The sequence below is a fragment of the Podarcis tiliguerta genome, assembly GCF_965153285.1.
Source record: "Podarcis tiliguerta genome assembly, chromosome: 1".
NCBI lineage: Eukaryota > Metazoa > Chordata > Lepidosauria > Squamata > Lacertidae > Podarcis > Podarcis tiliguerta.
In genome coordinates this window covers 1,304,605-1,316,933 of record NC_139534.1, presented here as the reverse complement: position 1 = coordinate 1,316,933, position 12,329 = coordinate 1,304,605, and the positions used below count along the sequence as shown (strand labels likewise).

General features: G+C 43.1%; 1 protein-coding gene across 6 annotated transcripts in view; it reads left to right on the top strand.

Moving 5' to 3' along the window:
- ERBB4 (erb-b2 receptor tyrosine kinase 4) overlaps nt 1-12,329 on the top strand; it is a 757,628-nt gene that overhangs the window by 648,687 nt on the left and 96,612 nt on the right. The gene's annotated exons all lie outside the window — the stretch shown is intronic.

Below are 12,329 nucleotides of genomic sequence, written 5' to 3'. Positions count from 1 at the left end.
AGGAGCGTCTCCACCTCCATTGTTCTTCCCAGACGCTGAGGTCCAGCGCTGAGGGCCTTCTGGCGGTTCCCTCACTGTGAGAAGCCAAGTTACAGGTAACCAGGCAGAAGGCCTTCTCGGTAGTGGTGCCCACCCTGTGGAACACCCTCCCACCAGATGTCAAAGAGAAAAATAACTACCAAACTTTTAGAAGACATCTGAAGGCAGCCCTAGGGAAGCTTTTAATGTTTAATAGGTTATTGTATTTTAGTGTTTTGTTGGAAGCCACCCAGAGTGGCTGGGTAAACCCATAATAATTATTAAATTATTATTATCTCTGCATACGCTCTTCACATTGATTAAAATTTGCATGGTTTTCGGTATTTGTTAGGTTGTAAGGACATGGACTCTGCCATCTAGGAAGAAGATAAGGGGCACACATGCCATGTATGCAACAAGTTGCTGAAGGTGTGGAGCGCCTCCTTTAAAAGTTTACTTTTTGTGAACGATATCAGGTGATAAGAAGGGTGTGTTTCTGCTGCTTGATGGGGATGCCTGTTTCACAGATGCAAAACTTCACTTGATATTACAGTGACTGGATACAGAACCTGGTCATGTGAATTCAGCTGTAACTCATTTACCATTTCTTAGGGTATGGCAGGTGCTCTTAGCAGCACCATAGTGAATTACAGTCTAAACTGTATTTCCATTTGTTTCTTTCTTGGGAGGCTGTCAAGTCTGCTTATCACATTTTACATTCAAATAATTCCATAAGTGTTACTTTCCAATAATAATAATAAGCCAAGGTAATAAGCAGTTTGATACACTCGAATGTCAGGGAAGGAAAATCAGATCCTGGGGGAGATCCTTTTAACATCTTGTGAATATAAAAGAATTCTAAAATTACATTAACCAAGGCAAAGCATAGCGTCAATCGAGAGGGAGGCTAGAAAGTACAATAAAGAGAATGTTAGCCAGGAAAATGGGCAGAATCAGATTTTCTCAGGAAAGAAAGTCAGGCTCTGATGTTGCCTGCCTCCCGTAGGGTTTTTCCTCCTTCAGGGAAAAAGAGAAGTTGTACATTTGCAACTCAGAGCTTTCTCTTTCTCTATATATATATATTTACTGGGTAAATACTCAGAATGCAATTGTGCAGAGATCTCTTTCCATACCTCCCACGATCATGAAACTAACAATCACATTTCAGAATTTTTTGAGCAACCGCTTCAACAAGGTCCGAGTGCCCTTCCTTAAAGAATCTAGGTATCATCCCTAGCTTTTATTTTATTTTATTTTCTGTGGGTGGAGATCATTCCCAATTTCACTCTTCATTCCTTGGTCGGTTTCAAGGGATAGGAAAGAAGAACAGTTTGTTCTTTCTAGCCCAGCACCAAGATGAACTCTTCCTCCTTTCTCTTGTCCTGGAAGCTGATGGGGAAAGATGGGTTGCAATGCGACCCACTGAATCCATGCCATATCGTGACCCTTATGGACCACATGGAGAGTATGGCAAAAATAATGCAAATTATCCTCCTATGGGCTAAGTCCCATGGAGAAATAACTAGTCATCTTTGGCCAGCTTCAGTGGCTGAAAACTACTTTCCCCATTGCAGTTAGGCTAATACACCTTTGTGCACAAAATAAAGCTGAGATCAGGATTCTCATCTGATAGAAAATTGCTTGGGCTCCAAGCAGATTTCCACACATTAAAAAAATCCAGTTGAGGAAACACTAGCACATTTCCTGCACCTCTTCAGCGCGGCTCAACAACCTTGATTATAAGCCGAGAGAGAGAGAGAGAGAGAGAGAGAGAGAGAGTGCAAGCCTCCACGGTCAAAATGGCTCTAAGATTAGGACCATTTGGCTGCATTGTTAGAGAGCAGCATTTTCCTTTTTATTCTCCTTGGCAGCATTTGATTGATAAACGTGCTAGTTAGGAGCAGCTTTCGTTATTTTGAAGCAGCCAGGAGTGAAAGATGGACAGACTGTGTGTGCAGAGGGAGGAAGCAGGGTGAGCGGAAAGGTTGGGAGGAGGTGAAGGGATGCAGCTGTGGTTCAAGGTCTTTATTTTTCATTAAGGAGTCCTGGCTTACAGCTCTCTGAAAAGCCTATCAGGGAGTGAACAAAGGATGAGTTTAATGACTGTCATCTATCAGCTGTCCACATTTTAAACTTCAAGATGTCTCTATTCCCAAAGCTCCTTGCCATGACAAGGCTAATTGTATAATTATTATGCTATACCGACACACTCACACTAGCAAGGACCAGGGCGAAAGGCTGAGATAATTATCACTCCAAGCAAGTACATTAACATAAAATGTAGTTTACTAATGGGGCTGCTCTGGTAGGAAGTTCGGTGGGAAGCAGAGAAGAATTTAAACCAAGGACTTATCAAGCCATCTCAAGATCAAGATTCTCTGCTTGTTCGTCAGCTATATTTTATTTTCTTGCTTATGCTGAGTAGGTTTCTCATCCATTCCCTCTCTTTTCCACAAGGTACAATATGAAATGCTACCATACCAATAATAAAACTTTATATATGTTTTAAATTCTTTAAAAATAAAGATTGCTAAAACAAACCATTAAATGCTTGCTTAAAGGTATGGGGGGGGGACTTAAAGATTGCCCCCAGAAGATACTCGGACTCTCATTCCGATGAGCCTCCAGGGCAGCTGTTGGAGACATCACCACTGAGAACTCGTAACTCTAAATGAACATGGTAAACCAGAGATATTGTACTTTAGAGAATGGTCTTCCTACGTTAGAAATTTCAACAGGGCATAGAGGAGGTTGGGAGCTCTCCCTTACCTCTGAGCTGTGCTCCCGGAGGGCTTAGGATTGGGCAGAGGCCTCGCTCTGCCTATGATGGGTTCTTCCACTGGGGAGGCCCACACTGTGCCAAGAGCAGGGGCTGCTAGTGGTATTCTTGCAAGTGATAGCTGGCATAGCGCATCAGGGTGTTTTGAGGATGAGGTAGCAGAGCCGGCCAAGGATCTGCTGGATCCTGTTGGCCCATTGCTAGCTGAGGGGCCTGGAAAAAAAGTGTGTGTGCCCCCCCCCATGCACACACTTTTCACCCTGACAGATAGGGCTAGGGCTTCAGATGGCCCACCACGCCAATCATTCCCAGTACAGTACTGGGTAACCCGCCCCCCCCCCAATTAGGATTGCTCTGCCCATCTAAATATTCATTTATTTACATGATTTATATCTCACCCCTCATAACATGTGATCTCAGGGACCGGTCACAACAATGTAAAACACAAGATACAACAAAAATAAAAACAGAATCCACTTTAAAATATGTATGCAGGTTATTTTATTTACTTATCTGAAAATATATAGCACTGTTCATAAAATATATCCCAGCAGTTCTACACACTCGAAATGCAATAAAAACTTCCCACCCAAAAGGGGAGGGGAAAGTGGGGGGAGGAGAAAGTTAAACACAGACAAATTGTTGTAAAACATGTGATGCCACAGTCAAGACCTCCTGGAATAGGAAGGAGTTTTACCTTATCTGTGGAATAATGGCAAGGAGGTTGTGCGAACCTTCCTTGGAAGGGAGATCTCTGAGAGGGGGCTGCAGCAAATAAGACCTTAGGGCCTTTTCAGTAGATCTTAAGTGCCAGCAAGCTGCACTGCACACATGGAAATCTGAGGCTTGGGGTTGGCAACAAGAAGACCTTTTCCGTTGTGGCTCATTGCTCCTGGAATGTTTTCTGCAGTGAGGCCCACCTCACTGACCCTGCTTGGCAGGGGGTTGGACTCGATGGCCCTTGTGGTCTCTTCCAACTCTATGATTCTATGATTCTGAGCAGCAAGTTCTTTCCTTTCCTCCAAGGCATCTGGTGGAACATGATCCAGCTGTATCAAGGCCAATGCCCTTTGTTAGGTGACTAACATAACATATAGTACATTATCGTACCAGCCACCTAATAGTACTTTATGCATTGAGAACAAAGCAGGATAAAGTGGAATACCATAGGAAGAGAATATGATCCTGTTGGAAAGAGTGTACAGTTTCTTCTAGTTTGTCAGGTGACTTGATCCAAATTGTTCATGTGCCGTGTTCTCCCAAAAGAGAGAGCGGTCTGCAGATTTTTAAAAATTGTATTGCAATTGTGTGCATGCCAAGTGATATTTCTAAAGGGTTACCAGAAGAAATGAAGCTCACATCGCCAGGTAGTATGGGAACACTGACTTGATTAACATGGTTGCAAAGCGGCAGCTATCCTACTGGACTGAAGACTAATTTCCAACAGAGGCAAAGTGCTTCGTTCCCCAGAGTCCTTTTGAAAACTACAGCACTCATCAGACTATGTTCCTCTAATTACTACAGTATTATTAATTATGGCTAACACATTGCAAAGAAGGGCAGCCATAATGCCCTTGGAGAGCTGCCAGTGAAGCATATCATCCCATTAATTAAAGGTTGTATGTGGGGATATTTTCCTGTTCACTCTCCTCCATTTTCAAATTCCCTTTCCCTCCCGTGTGATATGACTCATTTCTACTTTCTCTTTCTTCCCTGCTGCCATTTTCTTCATGCTCAGCCTGTCGCTTTCTCCCTAGTCACACATTCTGCAAACAAAGTCATCTCCTTCCTCTCCTTGACCATCATTCTGTGCTCTCCGACCAGGCGCAGCAGACTGTCATTAGCCAGTCTAATCTGATGCAGTTTCCTCTTCCCTTCCACAACAACATCAAAACCACAGCCTGTGAGGGGGGTGGGGGGAGAGAAGAGAATGGGTTGTCATCAGGCGTGGAGAATGGTTGCACAGCCAATGGCAAGGGATGAGGGGAGGTTCAGCAACATTTGGTGAAAGGTTCCTCACTCCTGGATTATCATATTAACAGTGGACTAGCTATTTGTTCACTTCACTTCATTTTAATCTGAATTATTAAGTGAAGGGCAAAAAGCTGCCAGCAATTTTTACAGTGGTCTCATTCTGACAGAACATCCCCCAATTCCTGATATCACCCAAATTACAGTAAGATGTTCACAAATGTTCATATGTCTGTAGAACAAAAAGGCTGGAAAAGCTCTTTCTCAGATCCTCTAATTAATCATCACTAGTTTGTGCAAGATGTTAACATAACCTTTATTCCTTGAAACAATACCTGCAAACCTAACTCACCCCACAGATTCTGTGTGATGCCAGGCAGATTATACTGGAGTTAAGGGCTCCAGAATAATCTTCCATAAAACACCTAGACTGTCATCAAATACAGCAAGCCAGTTGGAAAAAGAAACCCATTATGTTTTTCTTAGCAGTCCCCGACAGACTGTCTTGGAACAGTATTATTGAAAACCTCTCCTAAATCAGATTCAAGATATTATAGCAGCTTCTGCTAAGGTCTGTCAGGAATTCCATTATAAACCCATATTTTTCGTGTTTATAATGTAGCCATAAAATTTTTCTCTGGACTGTGACTTGGCATAAAAAGTCTTGGCCTGAGGCAATTTTATTTTGTATTATTCAAGAAATCTATATATTAGGTTATTTTTGAATTGCTGAAGTATCAAAATAATAGTCTGGGTGCCATTTTGTATTGCTGTGAATTTAAGAAAATACTTATTTTCCTCTAAAATGAAATGTTCAAAACTATAAATTTGTAATGCAGCTAATCCACAACAATAAATATAGAAATAAAACACTGAAGCTTACAAACTAGACACTGTAAATCTCAAGTGATTAATGTCTCTATAAGTGCTTTATTATGAAATATGTTATTTCAGATTAATATTCACATACCATTATTTCTGCTATTAATCATATTCTGGATCCTGGATATAATGTGTGCATACCTTTTGCTTTTCAAAACCAATACAGTATAGTCTCCAGCCTGGGTGCCGGCATCAACAAAATATATTTCCAAACTCACATTTCCTCCTCTTCATCCTATTTAGGATAATAAGACTAATGCCCGTCCAAAACTCTGCTACAATTAAACAAAACAAAACAAATATGTGGTAAATTGATGTGATTTGTATATTTCACACAGCATGCAATTGATCCTCCCAATCAGATATTGTGTTCCTATTTTGTTTGTTAGGAATTTACTGTGGTGTGTCTTATTAAGCACGTGCACAAACACACCAAAGTTACTAGTTTAATAAAATGCAGGAGAAGGGCAAGCAGCAGAGGGGCAGCACCAAATAGCTCCTGGCACCAATTCAGATGTCATGCCGACATTTAAACCCACAGGGTCATCTGGCAGTCAGGTGTCATTAGTCAACACTTTCCCTCTCTGCCATCTGTTTCTGTCTAGCCCATTTGTGCAAATTAACTCTCAGCATGGAGCCGTTCTTATATTTGTCATGATTCTTCTTTCTGTGTCCTCCAGCTTTCCTCCTGAACCCAGACACCACAATGGCCTACATTGAAGATGTGGGCCTTGAAATCCTTCCTGCATGTATCAGCCTCTGCAGTCAGGCAGGCCAAGTGGCCCCACCAGCGACCCCCTTCTCCTGGCTCTTCATCTTAATGTCTCCTCCTTTCTCCCTGCTCTTGCCTGCAGGGTTGTGGTCCCCCCCCCCCCGAAAGTGGGCTTGGAAAGAGGGGCCTGCAGCGCCGCCATTGGCAGCCAGGCCGGCATTCAGGCTTATGCGAGACTCTTTTGTGTGCTAGTAATGCTGTGCTCTCCTTTGTGCTCTCTGTCTTATGAATCTGACACCACTCCATCCCCCTCTCAACTTCCGTTTTATGTTTAGCATGGCACTGCTTTGGCATGAGGAGTAAAATATTTAGAATTGTCCTGTTTTCGACCAGGATTGCTTCCCCACATTTCCAGATAATGTCGTACTGCTGCATCTGTTAGAAAGGCCCACAGATGGAGCCCCACACAATCCCTGCTTACCCCAAAGTAAGATCTGCTGTGATGCATTTCCTAGTAATGGGTTTAGAATTGTTGTGTTGGAATCAGGCCTTAACGCCATAATAAACAGTGGCACATTTGTAGTTCCAAAGTTCACACAACCTGATTCTGTTGTTATTTGGCACCCAAGTATCGCAGCCTTTGGTTCATTCGCTGTTGTGTGCGTAGATGTCCGAGGCCCTTTCCAAATGTGTCACCTCACTATCAATTCATGTCTTCCTAAGCAGCATTCTTTCCAGACATTTCTTATTCTACCCTTCTGGCTCATTACTTGCATCTCACATTTCTTAATTAGCATTTTAGTGTTTGGGCTGTTGATGTTTTGCCTGATAAATGAGAAATATAAATGATACAAGATAATTCTGGATGCATCTTCTTGTTAAGGACCAACAGTCTATCATTGTTTGCGCTGACATGCATTACTTGGTTCTGCAATTTAGCCAAATTGAAGAAAATGCAATTCTGGAAGTCTTCTGTACCTATTAATTGACAAAGTAATCCATTCATATGTGCCAGCAATCTCAACACAAGGAGCCGTAAGAGCACCACACATTGAGGAGTCTTGCACATGTGTCACCGTTCTTCCCTTCAGCAATGTTGCTGCATTTCATTTTGGGCTGATAAGAAGTCAGACAGAGGGCATCCTTGGGCATTACAGCCACACCATACATTTAAAGCATGTGGCCAAAGAATCATAGGAACTTTATTAAAAGTGCTGGGAACTGTAGCTCTGTGAGGGGTAGACTACAGTTCCCAGGATTCTAGGGCAGGGGAGCTATGTACTTTAAATATGTTTTTCGTGTGTGATGTGGGGGTCACCAACCGGCAGCTCTAACAAAATCACTTTCCTCTCACTTTACAATGTTAGCTGCAAATTGCAGTTTGGATACATCAGGCCAACAGCATTGTCTCTTACGGGAGTGCAGTACCATTATATGGATTCCCCGATGGGACTCAGCTAAGCAGTATTTTGAAAGCAGTAGGAATACTTCAAACTAGATTTGCCATTGAAATTGCAAAGTTCTGAGCATCAAGATGAATCTGGAGGCTTTTCCTTAGGTGATATCTCTGCAAGACTTGAGAGAAGCTAAAGGGATTATTATTATATTTGCTAGACTTCCATCTGCATTTGCAAGACAAAAACAAATTGAGCATATCTTTCAAGCCATGTAGGAAACCACATCAGCGTGGAAGGAGAGCCTTGAAGTAAACACAAAAGAAAGAGCCCATAGAGCCAGCCACCCCCCAAAGCAGAGCAGGCAAGCCTAACCGGACCTTACATTAATTATGTGATTTGCAACCACAGCCACATGTTTTAAAAAATTAAAAAAGCAAGAATAGGGAGGTAAAGATTGTTCTCGGTGTGCAGAAAAGGGAGATTTAAGCCTGCTGCAGTCTCTGTACTAAATCTCCCCAATGGCAACCAGGATGCAGGGGTTGGGGCTGGAATTTCCGTTGGCACCAGTGGGAAGCCATTTCTTTTCTAATGCCAACTGCCCTGAAGGATATTTTTTGCAAAGATCATGGCTGCGAAAGGAACTTAAACAAGCTCTCATCCCTGTGTGCTGCAATGTCATTGACACATATGTTCACACACACACACACATACACACACGTGCACATTAACCAGCGTTTAATTTTTGCACAGGAAATAAGGAGACAGAGTGCTGGAGCGGAATCAGTTAGTACAGAGGGTCAATCAGAAACTGAGACAAGACAACTGTGGGGTGGGGGGATTCAGGCACTATTTGCTTGCTCCCCCTGAACTGGGGCTGGCACGAGTTCCCATGTTGAGACTGCTCACTGAATGTTCTTACACTCAAGCCCCACTAAGGGGGGAGGCCTGGCCAGGGTCACATGATGCAGCTTGTGGCCAGCCCTGCCTCTCTGTTGCCCAAGCTTTGCACAAGGCAGTGCTAAACATGTCACTGGGGGCTGGATAAGGCAGCATCTGCCCATGTCAAAAGCCATAAGAAGATCCCCCCTCCCCCCTGGTGGGCCATGATCCCACCCACCCCAACTTTTTACCCATTCATAAATTGCGCCAGTGTAATAATAATAACATAGAGGCATTAGGTCAGCCACAGTGGGAGCAGAAATCTGAACTAGATGCGCCTGTGGTCTGATCCAGTAAGGCTGCTCTTATGTTCTTCAATGGAATGTGCACCACCTATTTATGGAGAAAGACACACACACACAGAGAGAGAGAGAGAGAGAGAGAGAGAGAGAGAGGGAGGGAGAGAAAGAAAGAAAGAAAGAAAGAAAGAAAGAAAGAAAGAAAGAAAGAGATTTCCTGGCTGTTCAAGTTTCATAGGGACACATCAAGTTCTTATACCTGAAGGAGAACAGGTGTGCAGGCCAGAGAAAAGTAGCTGGCCAAAAGCCAGCTGGCTCAAGGCCAGTAGCCAGGTAGCCAGAAGGAGGCTCAGGTAGCCTACCCCCCAGTCACAAGATGACCAAGACTGAGAAAGTCAGCAGGCCTTCAGAGACTTACTCAACAAGTTTCACCAGAAGATTCCTCTGGTATCAACCCGACTTCGCAGGCTATAAGGATTGCAGCCTGTTATGTAAGGCTCCCAGCTAGAATTGGATGCTACCACCCCCCACTTCCAGCCAGCAGCTCTGGTGGTAGATTTTGCAAGCAGCTAACACCTGACCTGCAGGACTCCCAATCTGAGCACTATAGAGGCTAAGACTGTGGCTTGAAGGACCTCCAATACAGTTCAAAAGAGCTTTAACTCAAGATTGAAGGCCCTTTGATGCCCCCCCCCCCTCTGATTCAGGATCAGGCACAGCTGCCTAGGTAACAAACCAAGGCTGTGTAGACATTGCCAGCTTAAAGCTGGGTTGTTCTGTTTTCTCGATTCAGATTGAATCTGCTTTGGGGAGAAATGCTTCAGAATGCAGTCTTTCATAAGAAACAAGACGTGCATCATGGCCGGCATTGTGTGTGTACACCACTTCTCAAACTGGGGACACTGGATGTAGAGTATACAAGAGTGTACACCCCCTTACTTTTCTATGCCAAAGCAATCTCAGTAGACAGAATTTACAGGCAAAGTCCTTCTTGGCCATCCATTGTAACTGGTATAATAATTTAAGTTTGTAACGGCAGTTTCCCAGATATATATCATGACAATTAAACAATAAATGATGAAGTGGCTTCGGTTTTAGTGGATAGTGGCAAAAGGAAGTGAAATGAGTTCATTTGTTGGGGGAGAACACTGTTTTAAAAGGCAGGTTAGGGTGATTTTACAAGGCTTGTCATTTCTCATTAGGCTCAGTATGAGTCTAACTTTGCTCATGCAGGTTATAGCATCTGTGGAACTCAGACTGAAATTACGGTACATCCTTTTAAGGGTCCACAGAGAATAATATATCCTTTACATGCAGCTTCAATTTGTACTGGCATACCCATGTCTGTGGACATTTTATCTATACTGGCATGCATAGTCAAGGGCTATTGGTGCAGTGGGTATTCATGCCCAGTTACCCTGGAAAGGTTTAGCAAACAACCTGTGTTCTACCTTGAGGAGGGTCCGTAACGCCTGAAGATGAGAAACAGAGGTCGGATTTGTAAAATGAAGCCAAGAACAAGCAAGGCAGTGTTCTGATCTGCGCACACTTTCCTGGGAGTCAGCCTCAGTGACCACAGAGGGACTTCCTTGATCAATGGCGACTAGACATGATGGCTCTGCGCTGCCTCCACACCAGGAGGCAGTGGTGCTTCAGAAAAGAGTTTCTGGAACCAGGCGCTCATGTGCTCAGGCCCCACTTGCTTGCTTCCCAGGGGCATCTGGCTGGCCAATGTGGGAACAGGAGGCTGGACCAGATGGGCCACTGTCAAGAGGCTCTTCTTACGTCCTTGAGTTCTCACTTCTAAGCGAACGTTTGTGGGTTCTAAGGGTAGCTGGTGGAAAGTCAGTGACACTATTGTGTGTAGTAATAGCAGGTTGAGACAAAGCTTCAGGCAGAAGTAGCTGTAGGCACACAGAAGGCGGGAACGTGCAAGCTGGATATACTGTATTTGCCTTTGTCCTCATTCACAATTCTCAAGAGCACATCATCTCATTTTTCTTTAAAATTTATGACCTGCATTTATGTCTATGTACAAATCTAAACTCACAACATTCTGTACTGTTGTGATTACAAATGCCTCATAAAGACTGATATGACAGTGTTATAAATGAAAATTTAAAGAATACTCAGAGGATGAAATGAGGCCATAAATTGCATTTCATAAGCTTACTCAGAGGTAGTCAAATGAACAGTGGGCAGCAAATACTCTTGCTAATCTGTTGAGTCTACTTTAATTGAAAGCACATGGTAAGATCCACTGGGAGATTCTTCTGCGCAAGTTCCACTGAAATTATTAGGAGCTATGCAAGAACTCGGGACTCTTTTGCAACTCCCATTCATTTCAGGGGAGATTAGTTTGTGCCTGCTGGTTTGTGCTCAATGTGAGGAAGTTCTTGTGCCTAAAGTAAGGAAGCCAGTGGTCCTCAAAGTTATGAAAGCATCAGCAAAACCTCTGGCAGTTCAACCTTTCTACGTGTGTGCTGGAACAGATGAAAAATGTATGCCTACCACCATCAAAGAAAAAACAGCTTTTGAAGAGAAGAAATGGCAGCAGTCAGATCTGTACTGATCTGTATACTGAGTTTTTGTTTTGTTCTGTTTTAGAAAAAGAACCCTATCTAGGATTTGGACCCCAGTTTGCTGAATAACACATGCAGTATCCCCAACTTTTTGTTGTTATACGTTTCTGGCAGTTATCTGCCACAGTCCGTTAAATAACACCAGGCTGCTTCAGTTCCTAGCTACAAAATGGCAGTCCTGACAGAATGACCTTGACCTGGAATTTAACTGCCCTTTTCACATTGATTTCAATGGGGTTTAAGGATGACTAATTTAATCTGGAGACAGCCCTTTGTCCCTGACAAAACTTTAAGAAAATAGCATCTTGTTTCACTGGGCCTCTTTCAAAAAAGCTTAACTCCACAAACTCTCCATAAGACATACAGGAAGGAGAAGGTAGTACTTCACTTCAGGGCTAGTTGAGCAGTTTCCTTCTCACCTCGTCCCAAACCCAGCAGCCAAGCCATTGCACAGTTGTCCTACAGCAACAGGCAGAGACTCACATGCAAATCTTTCAGCCTTATTTTATAGTGCTGAGAGATTCCTCAGTTCATTATCCCACCTTCCAAAATTCCTTGCATGGCATGCTCTCCTTTCTGTTGTTGTGTGTGTGTGTGTGTGTTTGTTTGTTTGTTTGTTTGCTTGCTTGCTTACATAAATATGAACAACATTTGCAACATTTGTGTTCCATCCAACAACAACTTACAGTTAAAATAAAAACATTAAAATGCAGCTATAAAAGTGGCACATATGATGGAGCATAAAACTTCAGCAGCAGAGAATAACGAAGGACTGTCTAGTAAGACGAAAAAATATTTTAGCACAAATGT